Source organism: Haemorhous mexicanus, chromosome 3, assembly GCF_027477595.1.
Source record: "Haemorhous mexicanus isolate bHaeMex1 chromosome 3, bHaeMex1.pri, whole genome shotgun sequence".
NCBI classification, from domain to species: Eukaryota; Metazoa; Chordata; class Aves; order Passeriformes; family Fringillidae; genus Haemorhous; species Haemorhous mexicanus.
Window position 1 is genome coordinate 3,099,065 of NC_082343.1, and position 17,021 is coordinate 3,116,085.

The 17,021-nt window shown below is 44.0% G+C and overlaps 1 long non-coding RNA gene across 1 annotated transcript in view; it reads left to right on the top strand.

Annotated features, from left to right (window-relative positions):
• Positions 1 to 5,165: 5,165 nt before the first annotated feature.
• The window catches only part of LOC132324435 (uncharacterized), a 36,057-nt gene continuing 24,201 nt past the window's right edge, over positions 5,166 to 17,021 (top strand). Inside the window, exon 1 of the long non-coding RNA XR_009485624.1 lies at positions 5,166 to 5,256. This is a non-coding gene — a long non-coding RNA (uncharacterized LOC132324435). The remainder of the gene's footprint in view (positions 5,257 to 17,021) is intronic.

The following is a 17,021-nucleotide window of genomic DNA, read 5'->3' on the forward strand; positions in this document are numbered from 1 at the left end:
TGTTATAGGGGAATCTTCTGCAAAGGACTCATATGTCCCAAGCTGGGCAGCCAGTTGCTGGCTGCAGCATGTAAAATGCCTTGGAAAAAAATTTAGCTTTCACACTCGTGCAGGAGGAAGTCCATGTATCTTTTTCCATGAATGAATGAGTGACTATCAATGCTGACATTCGATCTTACCTCAAAATCCTAGAGATTTGTGTTTCATCAGGCACATGTATGTGTACATGGAGGGATCTCAGCACTTCTGGGGAAGAAATGCAGAGTGAATGGGTTACTGCCCTTGTGGAGAAATGTACCTGCAAATCTTAATCCCAATATTAGATTGGAAACCATGGAGGCAAGGGCTGGAAGCAGCCCTAGATCCTCTCAGGGAGCTGAAGGGGAGACAGTGCATGAACCAGTAACTCTAACAAGCTGGAATTCAAAATATGCCTGACCTAAAACCTTGGGCTGGGACATGTACAGGCTTGGAGGAAAGCTCAGCTCCAGCCCCTCGGGTTGAGATTTACAGTGCCGAGCCCGATGCCGTGTGGATTTTAACCACCCAGTGTCCCATCACACCAAAAGGACATCGTGTGAGGACAGGGTTCCAGCTGCAGACAGGGACAGAAGTGGTGGAGGATGGGAAAACAAGGTGTCCCCTTATTTGGGCTGGTCAGAGAAGAGCAGAGACTCCACCCCAGTGGGAGGGCGGCTTGGGCGATCACGGGTGGCTGGGTTGATAAAGAGTGAGCCAGAGAGATAAATACCTGTACGGAGGAAAATAAGAACAGATAATGGATTGGTGCAAGCTGCAGTATATTTCCTCCTGGTGATGAAGGGCTAAGAGTGAGTTATAGATCTTTCCTCGCGATAAAAACATATTTCTTTCCGAATCATTCATCTATAAGATACTGAGATATTATTTCGGTCTGCATTGGTATTAATTGGGCTCTTTGCATTCTCACCCCGGTCTTTAGCAGGTGACAACATGGTAGGGACCCCAGAGGTTCCGTCTGCACCTCCCGTGGGTGAGGTGTTGCTTTCCATGGCTGGGAGCTGGGAAGAAAGCGGGAATGTTTTTCCAGGTGTCTCAGGTGATGGTGATATGGTTATTTATGCATGACCAGGGTTTAAATCTTGCTTTGTTCAGGTCCTTAATGTACAAGAAGCATTGCTGAGAGTGTTATAAGATCCGTTACTGCTCTGGGACAGAATTAACTTTAAAAAACCTGCAAACATTTACACGTTCGGGTGATACGACAGGTGTGTGTGAGGGCAGGAGACCGTGTGGGGAGAAAAAGCAGCGTGGTTTCGTCAGCTGGGAAAGATCAGAGCACCAGGTTCGATAGTGAGGGGAAACAGCTTTTAAAATGTCAATTATGTTGTTAATAGCGTTATTATTGAGTAGATATTTTGTACAATTTAGTAAATGGCTGTTTCTCGGCCCCCTTTCCCCGGGGCGGCGGGGCCTGCCCTCATGGAGGGGCCGCCATCTTGGGGCGAGGGTGGAAACCCTCGGGGCCAGGGAGAAGGGCCGAAACAAGAGGGAAGCACAAATAAACTGGGGACAGACAGTGCTTGGGGCTGTGGGATGAGGCAGGTGACATGTCAGGGCTGTGGGATGAGGCAGGTGGCAGTGCCATGCCCCAGCATGAGGGCTGTCTGTGGGCAGAGCAGCTCGCGGGACAGGGGGCCTCGGGTGTGCTTTCACCTGCTGTAGCCTCAGCCTTTCTTGCTGAAACCTCTGCTCTTGGATCTTCAGAGGAACCTTTGCTGCGGTCAGTAAATCCTAATGTTGCGCTTGCCCTGGTTTATGAGATTTCCAGGAGATTTGTCACTGGGTGGATCAAGCAGCTCTGAGGTTTGGGCTGGCAGGGGAGGACTCCACTGTCTCCATGTTGTTAAGATGAGCTTCAGGTTGAGTCCATTAACGTGTTAATAAGGGAGCCCTGTGTTCCCACACTGCTGTTGAAGGTGTTCTCACACTGCTGACCTGACCCCCTTAATCCTGGCTTTCCTGGAGGAATAGCTGATCCGTCAGGCCTCCTGTACCTAAAATGGGATGAAAGGGAGTGATGGGCCTGTTTCAGTGCTGGTGTTTCTCAGGTACCTCAAGCAGCCTTGTTCTTTTTGTATTCATCGCTTATTTCCCTGGAAAGGAAAAAAAAAAAAGGAAAAAAAAACCCCTCTAGATGTGAGGGCTCAAATCACTGAAGATGAGAAGCAGCAAAAGGAAATAAAGAGGTCAAACACCTAAGTTAGCTTATGATTAAAAGGAAATTAGTGGGGCTATTTTTAATTTGTTTAAATATATTACTTTCTATTAAAGAGGTCTTTATATTTCACTAAGTATGAGATGAAGTGTGTCACCAGAGGAAGATTTTTTTTTCAGTTTTAGTACCTTTTCTCTTCAAAACTTAGAAGTCCGATGCCGCTGAAGCCACAAATGCGGAGACAGCGGGAATGGCAACAACGTGGGACTGGCAACGTGGGACTTTCCCTCTGCAGCACCCCGCAGTCACCTTCCAGTTGGGCTGGTTTGCAGGAAATCAGGGAAGAGAGAGGTGCACTGTGCATAACAGGTATGTTGTGGGGAGGTCTGTGGTGCCACGCAGCCCCCAGATACTCAACCTCGGAGTGTTGTGCAGCCTTGAGAGCCAAAACTCTGCGTCTCTGCCCTCAAAGCCAGCCCAAGGTGTTGGGTCCCAGCCCGAGGCGCTGCTGGGAGCCCCCTCAGAGGCTGGAGTACGTCTCGTATCTGAGTGTGGCTGCCAGATCTTACATCTTTTTTTTTGTTAAATCTGCTAGACTATGGGTATTTTCGGGCTGCAGCTGACAGAAATTAGAAAGGATAGTTGTAAATGAAGTTTTGTAATGCCAGAAGTCTATGACGGAGCTTTTATAATCAGTGCACAAGCTGAACGTTGATCTAAGTGTTCCTAGGCTTTCCATGAGATTGGTTTTTCCATTTCTCTTTTCTTTCTTTTGCCAAATGAAGTTCCTTGGGAATAAACACAGCAACTGGGTGAGACTGCAAACCTGTGAGGGAAACACACCATAAGGTTTGAATAAAAATAATAAAATGTTTGGTTAGGAATTTGTCACAAAGCTCCAAAACAATGCAAACACTCTCAGTCTCTTGTTTTGTTCCCAGCTGGGAAGCCAGGCCAAAGTCACTGAACATTTCACCAAGTCTTGCTAACCTTCTGAGCTGAGTTGTGAGAAATTGTTCTTGACATCACATGATCTGGGCCACAAGGCAGGACTAATGTGATATTTGCTGTCGAAGGTTTCCTAGGAAACATGCTACTTAGAGCACTCAGCCCTCCCTGCCACCCTTCCTGCATCCTCCAACTTCCCTTGCACCCACAGGTTTGGCAGCGGGCAGGGATGTCCCCTCTGACCTCTGGGCACCCTCAGCACACACCTTCCCTCTTCCCAGCTGAGCAGAGAGGGGCTGTGGAGATCCTGAAGCTCACCCACCTAATTGCCCTTTTTTCTCTGATTCATCTCATTTTTTTTTTCCCCAGCACTCTGCAGTGGGAGAAGTGAGAGAAACTAAGCTACATCCTGCAAGACTGGAGATGGAGAAGAGGAAGTTGGAGCCTTTTCAGTGAACTTAAGGTTTTCTGCCACAGGGGAACTGGTGGAAAAAGGTTAGGAAAATCAGCAGGTAACTTACAACTTAACTTGCCACATACTCTGCCAGCAGTTTGCAATGCAGTACCTGCTATGGTACATAACCCATAAGCATTTTTCAGCAGAATGGTGTTCCCCAGTTTCTTCCCATAATTTCACCTGGTAAGTGCTGTCCTTGACATCAGCCCTACAAAATGATTCCTGCTGTCCAGGCCAGACTCTTCAGCTTGGCCATTTGGAGCAGCAGGAGAGTTCCCATTGAGGATGGGATGAATGGAGTCGGTTCACACATGTTAACCAAATGCAAATCCTTAGATGGAAACTCATGGTCAGCTTTTTCCACTGCTATTTTCAGAGCTTCCACAAAAGACCGTGCTGTGATTATATGTATTCATGATATGTATATCATGTATTCAGCTCAAACAATATTTGAATGATGCATTTAGAGTTCTTCCTAAAAAAGGACCATGCTTCTGTAAACTGCATCATATTTGTAAAAAGAGGGGGGAAAAAAAATCTAGCTTGCTTTTCCTTTCTTCCTCTCTTTCTTTTTAATATATCATTTCATAAGGCTGTAAGAATTGGTGTTAATGCTGCATTACACACAGACACACTTCTACATAATGGTATGCATTTGCCTGGATTCCATACATAAACAACCCTATGGAATCCCGACTCTTCATTGTTAAGTTTGTCTCCATATTTTTCAAAGCAAAGCAGCTCTGGATGTCAAACAGTTGCTTTCTTCACTCTTGTTCACTGGGCTTTGTGGAAGATGCAGCCAGACAAATATGCATTGGGAGTTTTGAGGGTTGGCTGGGTTTTTTTTGTTTGTTTCCAGTTTTTTTGTTTGTTTTGCCATTATTGGGAGGTTTTTTTGGTTTTTTTGTCTTCATTTTTGCTTTTAGTGGTGGTTGGTTGAATTTTTCGGTATGTTTTTTATATATTTGTTTTGGTTTTTATACCTGGCCATTTCCCTCTTGTCTCCTCCACTGCTAAAACACCATTTTTATGACTCTGTCATCAAGTGTCTTTCACATTGCCAATATTGATTTCCCCAACCCCTGGAAGGCCCAGAATGTCACCTCCATGACGCTCCCTGAAGCCAGTGGCTTGGAAAACAGGAGCACTCAGGTTGCTGCTGCCAGACACTGGTTTCCCAGGCGGTGGAAAGGAGACAAGTAGCCCCAAGTCACTGGGCTGATTCATCTCTCTCCACGGTGCTGTTCCCTTCACCTCCCTGCCTGTCTGTGTGCTGAAGCTGTGTGGCCAACACGCCCCATGTGCCTTGTCTGAGTAATCAAAGTGCAGGAGGTGGAAAAGAAATTCCATTCTGGATTGTTTAGCTCTACCTTCAGTTTCTGGTGGCATCTCAAGGATTGGGGTGGCTTTTGGGCTGGCTTTTCAGCGTGCCTTCAGGTTCAGGAGAGCGGCACCTTCTAGGCTCTGCAAAGCCAGTGGGGCCCCACCTGTAAATCTGGCCAGAACTGGGTCTTTGTGGCCAGAGAAGGAAAATCAGTAACACTCTTCTCTTTCTGTTCCAGTTCAGAAAAGATTCCTCCAGGTGTGAAGGCTGATGTCAGTCAGCTTCAGAGAAACAGCACCAGCTGAGCTGAGGACCTGCAAGTGTCAGGTCTGTACCAATCTCTTAGATCAGTGTTTTTCTCTGCAGAGTCACTTTTTCCTTGCATGGAATCATGATTTGCAACTCCACCTCTGCCTGTGAGATACCGTCATGAGACCACATTGCTCACAGATGGCAGAACCTTTCTATGTTATGCCAGGCTGCCCAACATGTGAGATACTGGTGGGCACCCAGACCATTTGTTATTGTCAGAGCACTCTCAGAATGTCAGTCCTTGTGGCACCACGTGTGACATGTGTTGGGAGCTGTTGTTAAGCCCCACTGCCAGCTGAGGGAGGGAGGAAAAGAGATACAAAACCACAGCTTGAGTTATTGCTTGAGATGGGACTGGAACTCGGCATTTCCTGGGCAGATTACCACCCTGCACTTCTCCCTCAGCTGGTATAATTAGCTGTGTCCTGGATCTCTCTTATTCCCATGCAAGCACACATCTGAATCTATTTTTCTTTGAAATTGTCTGTCTTGGGGTCATTTGTGTTGTGCACTTCAGGCTGTTGATGATCTGTTGTCTGCAGTGAAATGCTCACTGGTACACTGTAAATCATGAAGAGATGCAAAGGCATCCATTTGTTACTACTGATTCAATCTCCGTGGAGTTCTGGAATGGGCTACCTGTAAAACTTTGGGAGCCAAGTCTCTAAAAAACCCCAATCCTTTGTGGCTCTTTAATTTTTTTGTTCTTGGCTGCTAGCCACGCAGACGGATGTCTTACATCCTTGAGATGAACTTAGTGCAGTTCTCATTGACCTAGCAAGCCATTTTTTCCCTGATGACAAGCTGGGATCACATTTTGTAATGACTGCTGCAAGATTGTCTTGTTAGGGAAAGGGCTAAGGTGGGATAGTCTTTAATGACAATGAAAGCACCTCATAAAACCTGATTCTTCAGTTTTACAGGCATGGCTGTAAGAATTTTAGCCAATGCAGACTTAGTAAATCAGTCAGTCAAAAATTATATCAGTTGAAGTATAATGTTCATGGCAGTCCAAAAACCCGAACATGTAGGTGATTTGGAGGGCATTTTGTTAACTCTTTAATTGGTCGTTTGAGTGCTGGAGGCAGTAGCTAATTGCCTGTAGGTCACAGTAGTCCTAGAGCTTAGGTAAATGTGTATTGTCATATGTCACATTTTCATATGGCTCCTTTGCACAGGTTGGTAAAAATGATTGCTGCATAATTAAAATTAAGACAAGGTGGGAAAAGTGATTCAATTAAACCCCTGAAGCCATTGCACAAATTATCTGAAGTACCAAAAACTAATGAATAGTTAAAACTAGTTTTATCTTTTTACTCTTCATTCCTGAATCCTGAGGGTATCAAAATGGCTGAAGTCTCTCTCAAAGTTCTCAGAGGTGAGTTTTTGGGTGGGCAGTGGAAGTATGAGTCAGCACAGAGGAATCCAGGCCTTTTAAAATACCAGCACACAGAAACTTTGTTACCTACTTGTTTGGAATTGAAAATAACCAGACCTTACGCACAAGAGACCTTTTGGTTTCTCCACCAGCCCAGAATTATTTTGAAAACATCTGCAATATTTCACTCTGCATGCAGCAGGTATTATATACCAGGGAGGGTGATGACAGTAAAAATAAATGAGATATGTAGTAACCAAAACATCCCAAGTTTTACATCATACATTTCACAAGCCTAGCAAGCATCCTGTCCTCTGACTTGAAGGCTGTGAGGGCATGTGGTAGTTTTACAAATGTCTATTAGTATTAACAAATATGTTCCATTATTAGACAGTGTGCCACTGCCCCAACCTCCCAGTGCAAGAGGTGAATTAATATGGCTTATAAAATATAAGAGTGCTGCAGGCACAAACTGTGGAAATCAGAGCCCTGGCTAAGCAGGAGGTCTCATTACATTTTGTGGGCCAACTTACTAGAGGCCTGAACATGAGCATTAAAGCTGCCTCCCAGCTCAGGCTTTTTATGGTTCCTGTCCTTTCCCAGAGCCTTACAGCTCTAGGAGCTTTAGAGCAGCAAGGTCTGCACCTTTGGATGCTGGCAGTGGGCTAATTCTGACCACGTTTAAAATGAGAGGATTGAGATGGGTGTGCTTGCACTTTGCTTTTTAACAGAATTATTGGAGCCTAGAAGTAGCAGGGCACTGAGGAGCTGTGCTCTTTTTGCTTTTTGGGTTTGTCTTTAGGTTTTTTAAAATTTTTTCTTGCGTGGGTCTGTGCTGGTAGCTGTAAACTCCCATTTCTTGGAAACAAGAGTGTTTCTTGGCCAGGTTTGCCAGCACTGTGTGTGTCTGCACAGAGAAGACCCAGTGTGTTGAAACCATATAAGACAGTGCATCTTTCAAGGAAGTAAAAAGGTCTGGTTGCTCTTCATTAGAACAGATACTGCCCTGCAAGGTTCCTAAAATATGCCCTGGTAGGGACTGTCTCCAGCCATCCAAGTGGAGGTGTCTGTAGACATTTCCCCCAGAGGGATGGTGTGGATGCATAGATGAGGAACACAGTGCCTTTTTGTGCTTCCACCTCTTTGGAAATGATTCTTACCCTGCATTTGAAACAGTTAAAAACCCTCTTCTGATGCTTATCCAAACTTCATCAGAAGCCCTAAATAGGAACTAATTTACTGTCACAGGTGGCATGTTCATCTTAGTACTAGCTTTATCAAACCAAAAAATTCCCTGCTGAGGATCAGGGTGATTCAGGGAATAGTAGGTTATGAAAACATGATGATGTCATCTCACTAGATAAGTCTTTCATTAATGGGCAAAGCTTCTGTAGGTAGAAAAAATAAACCTTCCCAAAGATCTCTGTGGATCAAACCCCCAAGAGATGAGGAGAGCAAAGAAAAAGGAGAAAACTGAAGCACAGGAGGTGTTCAAATTGCGTGAGCTCTCTGCTTTCCCATGCTTCCTGGTGGAAAAGCAAACAGCCAGACATTGACAGGAGTGTCCTAAAAAGTCAGAATGTGAGTGGACAAGTTGCAGTCTCTCCCCCCAAAACATTTTTTCAGTCTTTTTTGATGTGTGTTCAGCCTAGACTGCTGGTAGTCAGAGATGAAATTTCCACTGCCTGTGATTCAAGAAAAACACTGCTTATGTCATTAAACAGAGTGTTTTTCTGTAGCCTTTTCTGTATGGTCTTGGCTTGAGACCACCCAAACTCCAGGTGAAGTAGTGCTTGGGGCAAGCTGAGCTTTTCCTTCCACTCCAAGGCATAAGCAGCAGACTGCAGCTGATTTCATAAATGCAGACTGATATTTTTAGGAGGCTACCAACAAAAAACAGGTTATGGGATGGGCTGTTGTGGATTGCACCAAGAGAGTGCTGAAATTCCTGCCCTGCATATAGGAATGTGGAAATGACCCAAGAGTGTTTGGGATGCCTTTGTGAATTTCATGTGTGTATAGTGTAGTATTGTGTTTGTAGAGATGTATATGGCAATACCATGCAGGACTAATATGAGACATAAAAGTTGTTAAAAGACATTATGGGACACATTCACAATTTTTCCTCTGGGTATAGAGAGTGAGTCAAGGTCATGGTACCAAATTCATCTTTCAAAGGTGCCTCATTTCACTGACTATGGAAGGCTTGGACCACTGCCCTGTATTTACTATAAATATATATATATTAAGCTATTAAAAAAAAAGTATTTTGATCCGTTAATATAGACCTTTTCAAAGAAGAAATGCAAGTTTTTGCCACCAGCCAGGTCCATTCCCATGTCATACCCTGCAAATAACAAGTGTATTAAAAAAGTTTAAAACTTGGATTGAGGAATACAGCCAGGGTTGCTGGTTCAGGAGCCAGGAGCACAACCCTTGCCTGCTGGGCTTTGTGGAGAAGACCTACACTATCAAAGCTCTGGGAGGTAAAGGAATGCATTAGAGCTTTGAAGAAATTCTCTTAGAAGCCTGTGGTATTACAAATACAGTGAGAAAGGATTTCCACAGACTCTCTGGAAATGCCCTATGAGTCACTGGTGGGTTCCCCTGGGAACTGAAGGAGGTAGCAGGAGCCTGGTAATGGCCTATTAAATTCAGTAGGACATGCTTTGGTGGTGGGACCATGGCACAGTGAGCAGCAGGATGTGCACACTGTGCTTCCTTTGGGGTGCATTGTCCATGTTTTTCATTCATGAGAAAAACCTCCTTTCAGGTGAGTCTGGGGTCCCACCATCCTCATGTTATTCCACGGAACACACCCTTTGCTCACAATAATTCCATGTGCAAGGACCAAAAAAATTGCTTGAGGCAAGAGTTCTTGGGTCAGCCCAAACAAAGGGCAGGGATATGAGAGACTCCTTTGGCAGTGGGGTTGCCCAGGGATACATCTGGAAGGCAAGGTCTGCTCTGCCATGGGTGCAGCTATTATGGTGATAACATCACTCAGCTCACAGCCTTTCCAAGAGGATAATGTTCTTTGCATGTTCCCACCTTCTCCTGGCTCATACATAGGGTGACAGCAAGGCTGAAAAAACCCTGCTGGGTGCCCAGAAAGGGGCAAGGTTAATAATGACCAGTGTGCAAAGAAAGACTGGACATGAATAGAATTGGATTGATTGCCTTAGACAACTTTATGACTTTGTTTTCCTTCCTAAAGTCTTTTTGTGTTTTTTGTTTTTTTTTTTTTTTAGTAAAATAAATCACAGCTCACGAGATAGCACTATGCAGATATGTCAGAGTATTTTTGGTGGTTTGCAATTAGCCTTGATAACCCAAAAGATGGAGGCTGGCATATGCCATGGGTGGAGTCAGGGGTATTGTGCATCTTTGTGTCTGTGGACATGTGACAGATTTCTTCAGTCAGATGCAGGCCAGGCTGAATTTAGCCACCTTGGCCTGAATATTATCCATGTGGCTAAAATTGCCAGATCATTTACCCTGGAAATTATTGCAGTGGTGCACTGCCAAATGCACAGTTGTATTGTTCCTTTGCTTTGTGCTGTTGGGTGTTAAATGTACCTCTGAGCCTTAAGCAAGTCTTGATTGAGTGTTTTTTGTTTACAAGAAATTATAGAGGGGGAGAGGAATCTTTCAGTGTTCTTCCAGGATCTACCAAAACCTTTGTCATTTACCTGTAGCTTAGGTAGTTAGGACTTAGAGGGTGAGAAGGAAGTAAAAGGGCTTATGTAAGAGCTCAGATGATGGATCACTTGAATTTATAGTGGGAAATCTGTGTTAGTGAAGGCTGGAGCGGGAGCCAGAAAATTTTAGGATTTTCTACACACGACGAGATCAATGACTAACCCAAGTTTGTGAGCCATAAAATGGGCAGGCTGTTTAGGCCTTAGGTAGGTGGTGACAATAAATCTCCTGGTGATGTGGAGATGAAGGCTCTCCTGTCCCTATCTACAACAACAGCTGTTTGCTTGTAAATATGCACAGAGAGACTCTGCTGTGTTAAAAACACCCGCTCGTGCCATTGGAATGCTGAGACCATCCAGGCTGGGAATTGTGGGAGTCCCTTTTTAAGACCTGAACATATTCAGGTGTCCCTGAAGAGCAGCCATTTGGGGCACCACATCTTCTGGAGAGCTCTCAGGATCTGCATGCTTGAGAGGTGGCATCCCAAGCTGGGGAGGAGATGTTTGTTTTCCATTTAGCTCTTGTCTAAGGAATATAACTACAAGAATGAGCTCTCCATTAGGAAAATGACTGTAAATGACAAATTCTCCACTGTTCCCAAAGCAGAGAGATTTATTCTGTTAGGGTCCTCCATTCTGCAACAGAACCTCTCTTACAATTTCATGAGGAGATAGTTGTATGTCTCTGTGGGGAAAGGTTCATCTCTCCATGCAGTCCTCCTTTTGGGTAGGGTGAGGAAAGCAATTGCCAGGGTGAAAGAGTAGCAGCTCTCCTGGAGCTGGCAGCCCTCTCTGGGAACCAGCACTGCCCGCCAGGGAGAAGCTCTGTTCTTCTCCTGCAAACCACACATTCACTGTGCACTTGCAAAGCAAAGGTGGGCATGATACAAACCTGCATTTCAGTCAATAAAACCTCAACACAGAGAAGAAATATTGTGTCCTTTCTTGTTTGTTTTACAGAAGAGAGCAGAGGCTTCCTGGCACCAAGAGACACCTTTTTAAAATGTTTTTATTTTTTTTATTTTTTTGGCTTTCACTGCCATTTTTCCTCTGCAGAAAGGGGGAGACATTGTGGCTCTAGTTGCATCTGTTTTCACTATTACCAAGAAGAAAACTTGCATTTTCCAACTGAGCTGAAGGTCCAAGGACCAGCTCCGTTTCTTTCAATAATTTCTGAATCTTGAATCTTTCTCACATGATTGTGTCTTGTCATGATGAGCATGAGAAGGAACCAGGAAGGGCAGTCCCGCTTTCCAAAGCAAAATCTTGAGGCTCTTTTCTGAAATTCTCACAAATTTGGGTCAAGGTTTATTGCCAGGTTGAATTACAAACATGCATGGCTCTAGATGCCTGCTCTGTTCTGTGCGGCCTGCTTCTGAACCTTGAAAGTCTCTCTGTTAAGAGCTTCCAAACCAGAGCAATCCCACTGCTGTCTTGCATGGATTCAGCCTTGGCTTATGGAAACAGACAGTCAGGGTGCACATCCCAGGTCTGTTTGAAGTGCTGCAAATGGTTCCTGAAATACAGTGTTCCTTTTCACCCCGTTTTCTTCCATTTCCCAGCACAACAGCACTTTTTAGCCTCCTTTTTCCCTCCATCTGGCACTTGCCTCCTTCCTCTTTCCCTGCAGCCCACAAATGTTTGCTGTTGGATAAGCAGGGGCTAATCTTGGAGATGAGGGAAGCAGTGGTTTTCCTCAGAGCTCTGTGGTGAGCTCCCCTCTGGCAGCGAGGCCCCACTGCCCACCTTCCCCTTTCTGGGTGCATCCCTGCATCCTGAGCGAGTCCTGGGAGCCAGAGAGGTCCCTGCTGAGCAAAGATCATCAGGGTCAGCTACAAATGAAAAATGGGATGGATCAGATGGATTAGACAGAAGATGGATTGATTGTTCTTTTTCACTTGAGTAACTTGAATTTTTAATAGCTACTTGAATTTTTAACAATTGTAAAAATTTTAGATTTTTTTTTTTTGTTTCATCTTAACTGGCTAAAGGTAGATATCTGCAATTTTAGCAATACTGCTTTATTCTGACTGGACACTTATACTCTTTATTTATGGAATGAAATACTGTGCACACCCTTCCAGCCCAAATATGAGTGTTCTTTTTAACATTTTCCTTCTAGGAATGAACACCCCCACAACAGTCATTGCTGAACTGTTTGCAGCAGACGAACACAAAAGGGCTGTAAATGGAGCCAGAGATCAAAATCAAAAGAAAGATTCTCAAAAATGTTTGTCACTGTTTGCTCACCTTTGGAATATACGTCCTGTTGCTCTTCTTAAAATATTTTATTTTATTTTTTTTTTTAGTATAGCTGAGTGAGCTGGTATTTCTTTTGCTCAAGCTGTCTAAACTTATATTTCCAACAGTGGCAGCAGATTATGAGACGATACTTATAGAAATGACATTATATCATTCTTTAAAATACTCATCCTGAAAGGCAAAATCTGGAGAAATTATAGGACTAAGAGGCCTCCTTTGAGAGGCAGAAACTATTTTAACTTGTTATTTTTAGAGCTCTGCAAATCACATATTTTTCTCTTCACTGGCAATTCAAAAAAAAAAAAAATTGGAAATTGTAATAAGTTTAAAAAAAATAGAATCCTTCACAACTTTTTTCTATAAAATGGAAAGTTGAAATATGTCATTGGTGGGCAAATGAGATGCTTCACTTTAATTTCACCATTTTTATTTTAGTTCCTTTTCTCAGATGATAAAAATTAGACACAGAATGGTCTGTTTTGAGCTGACTGCTCATGTGGAAGGGATGGGGGTTCTTGGCCAGGACCTGTCCTGGAGCATGGGCAGTGACATGGACACAGGGACAGCCATGTCCTTAGCTGGCTGATCCATGGTAAATGTTCCTGGGGGTCTGTGGGCCTTATGTCCACCTCCACCATGCACCACAAAGATTAAAAAAAGATTTGATAAGGAATGTTTCTGAGGAAGAATGCTGATACCTCCTGTGATTGTGGGCATGATCCTTGAGTCAGCCTTGTACATCACTTTCCAGGGATGGGAAGTGCTGTGTGGGGAGCCCCGCCATGCCCTGGGAGGTGCTGGATCTCCCAGCCATGGAGCATCCATACCTGTGGAGCACCCATGTCTATGGAGTGCCCCTAGGCATGAGGGAGGGATGCTGCCCTCCCATCCTTCCCTGCTTCCAGCTGTTTCCAGTGAGGAGATGAGGCTGGAATTGGAGCAAACCTCTCTGAGACCTTCTGGCATTAAGGAAGGTTGAGCACTGAATTTGTTTTAATGGGAGGGGTCTTGAAGAGGGGCCTGACTGGGAACAATCAGCCACTAAAATCTGATGCAGTAGGAAGAGGTGGGTGCAAAAAAAGGGGAGTAGGAGCAAAATACCATCAGCAACAGCAAGCTTGGGGCAATAAATGAAGATATTTCTATTTGGAAGCAGAGGTTCAGGAGATCTGGGGAGGGTTGGATGGTTGATGTGATATTTTGTGAGATGAATTATGGGGTTTGAGTGTCTTAGGAGCAGCAGGTGACTGGATCCCCACAGGATCTCACACAGGGAGATCACACTTGTGATCTCACACTCGTGGGGCAGTGTCAGAGAGCACCTTCACTTGCCAGACTCTCTTCTCACAAGCACTTGTCCCAGAATATGCAGCCTGGAGCCCTTTCCAGCTTGGGAAGGGACCACTTCAATATTCATTGTGGATAAACAGCGGTAATGCTTCTATTTCCTTTCTCTGTTCTTTTTTAATGAGAAAAGATCTTAGTAGACAAAACTTGTTTTTCAGAGATCTCACTTCCAAAACTTTTTCCTCAGAGTGATTTAGCCTGCAATTTTAGAGTTTGTTTAATTACATTTTTAAACTTCCCTCCTTTAATTACTCTTTCTTTTTTTTTTTTATTAACACCTAAATATGCTACTATTTGGGGCACAAACAGACAGAGATTACAATTAACAGAATAATTACACTCTTTTTGTCAGTGTAACCTCATGGTACAGAAAGTATTACAAATCCATTTTAAAACATATTAAATGTTCATATTAATGAGGATAATAGAGAACAAGTACCAGCAAACTAAATATTGTTAATGATTTTGAGCTATTAAATTCATTACCATTTCCTTTCATAATAAAGTGGTTAGTTGCTAATTAGACCTTTTTTAACTCATCATTATTGAATTCATTACATTGTGTGCAGTTAACCCTTAAAGATCTGCCTGGGTTTACAGATGCAATTAAAAAATAATTTCAGCAGCATCTGAAACCGAGATGCCATTCTCAAACCCGCTTGTATTTTTGACAGTAGCTCCATGTACTTTTCTCCTGGTACATTTTCTTGACACATCATGCCTAGCAGCTTCTCAGCTGTCACAGCAGCTCCAGCAACACGTACGATGGAAACATGCTGTATTCATTTCATTTAATAGCATTTAATGTTAAAGCTAAAGTAGAACCCACTTGTTTGGCCAGGGAAAAAAATACCCATCAGTGCTAAATGGCTGACGTCAACGAGCTGCTCTTCTCCGAGTGAAATCTGCTGGGAGCTGGGATATGAGGTGCCTCTTCCTCCTACAAGGACGGATGTGCTTGTGCCTCTCTGGGTATCTGGTCGTTCTCTGCAACCCTAGATGGAAATCCCATCCCTGCCAGAGTTCATGTCAAAAATTCTCTTGATTGCAAGGCATCCCTGAACTCATCTTTCAGCAGCTCTGAGGGTCTGCTCTGCTCTTGGGGACAGGATGAGTGCCACCGTGCCTGTGTCCTGTCCCACAGATGTGATTCCTGGAGAGGGCACTCCTGGGGACTGAATCAAAGGGCTGCTTTGCTTCTCCTTCCTTCTGTCCTCACTTCTTCAAGTGAAGGAGAAACAGAGCCTCCATCTCTTAACTTCTTTTTTTTCCTACTTCATGCACACTTTTTTCTTTTCAAAAACCCAAACCACAAACACCCTCCTTCCCCGCCAAGCACTTTGAATTTAGAGGTCTTTAAATAACGCTGGGACTAACAGAGAGCACTCCCTGCTCTGCCTGGCTGTGGCACATCAGGGTGGCAGGAGAGGGGCAATGGTGCCTGGCTGGAAAATGCCATTTCTGGAGCGGCAGCGGGGCTGTCACAGCACCAGCAGGCAGGCGTGGCTGCTCACGCTACTTGCTGCAAGCAACCCCCACCAAGGAACAATTTTACTTGGGCAGGAGAGGCTTGGTGACACTTATTGCTGCTGTGCTTGATGGCTGGAAGCTGGGCTGATGGATACCCTGCAAATCCAGGAGATAACAGAATAGCTGTGCACATCCTGCACGGCTCTGGAGAGGCTCTGGCCTCGCTCCTGTCCGGGTGTGGTGCACTGTGGGGGTACAGCTGTGGGCCCCACGTCTGTTCCCCAGGAAATACCCACAACAACACCACGGATCTGTAACCTCTGTTTTATTTAAAACCTGGTCCCTTTCACCTGTGAACAGCGAAGGTATAAATGTGCCTCACCAATCACATTGGACTATTGTATTATACAGTCTATTGAATGTTTTTGGCAGGCACGAGCCCCTGTGCTACTGTGTCCTTATTTTATTATTGTTTTGAGGGTAGAGTTGTGTGATTATCCATTCTTGCTTCAGGCATAGCAAGCCATCTGGAATGCTTATTAAACCCACAGGCAGATCAGAAGGATATAACTCTGATGATGTACATGTACATGGGCTGTACTACATCATCAGAGCATTGCTTCTCTGATGATGTAGTACACATTAGTGGGCCTAGATAATGGATTAGGACTAGCAGAGTGAAAGTTAGACTTTTTGAAGGATGGATATGGTGAGGTTTTTTTTCTCCCTCTGGGTAACTGCTGGCATAAGATGTGGAAAGGAAAATTTAAAAGTGAGCCAAGGAGGCTTCAAAACTTGTAAGTGCTTAGCTTGTCAATGGGGAGGGACAAGTGGTGATCAAGAGGCTTAAGGAGACAGCTTTGAAACCCTGAATCATTGCAGAGAGGTCATATGTACTTGTCTGCTCGAGTGAAAAGGGACATGGAACGTGTCCAGGAAAATGCTGCTTCCCCGATCCTCCTCTGGTTGGTCACTACGGGGTGGGTTTTGGGCAGGACTTTGGCTTTTCCTCATCCTCCAGTCCTGCATTAAAAAACCCAACACCCTGTGTTATGACACACAGAACTAGTTTTTCAGCAGTTTCCAAATTTATGCTCATCACATATTTGCAAGTACTATTTAGAAATAAGCTTTTCAAATGAACGAGGGATCTGATCAGCTTTCAAACTAGCCATGTGTCTTCTTTTCTGAGTATGAAAAGAAAATCAACATCAGTAAAAAAGAAAAACAATCTGGGCACTACGTATGGGCTGTAGGTGAAGGAGGGAATAACTATTTGCATCTCTGTGGAGTTCTAAATATAATTTCTATTTCTCTTTGTTCATAACCCTTTTTTGCAATGCTTTTCCAAGGTAGCTGATATTTGTCTAATCATGGAAAGGTGTTTCGTGTCTAAACAAAACCTTTTCCTGTGAAAGCTGGGAAGGTTTATAAAAGCTAGGTCATTCAGTCGGGAAGCTGAATGTGTGCTATGCAATTTAGATAACAAATTGCACACTTTAAATATCAAACTGTAAATATCAAGTACTCAAAAGAATATTGACATTTTTGAGCAATTCCAAAGAGTAACAGAACTTTCAAAAAGGAGCCGTACATAGTGAACATATGCTCTAAAAATCATA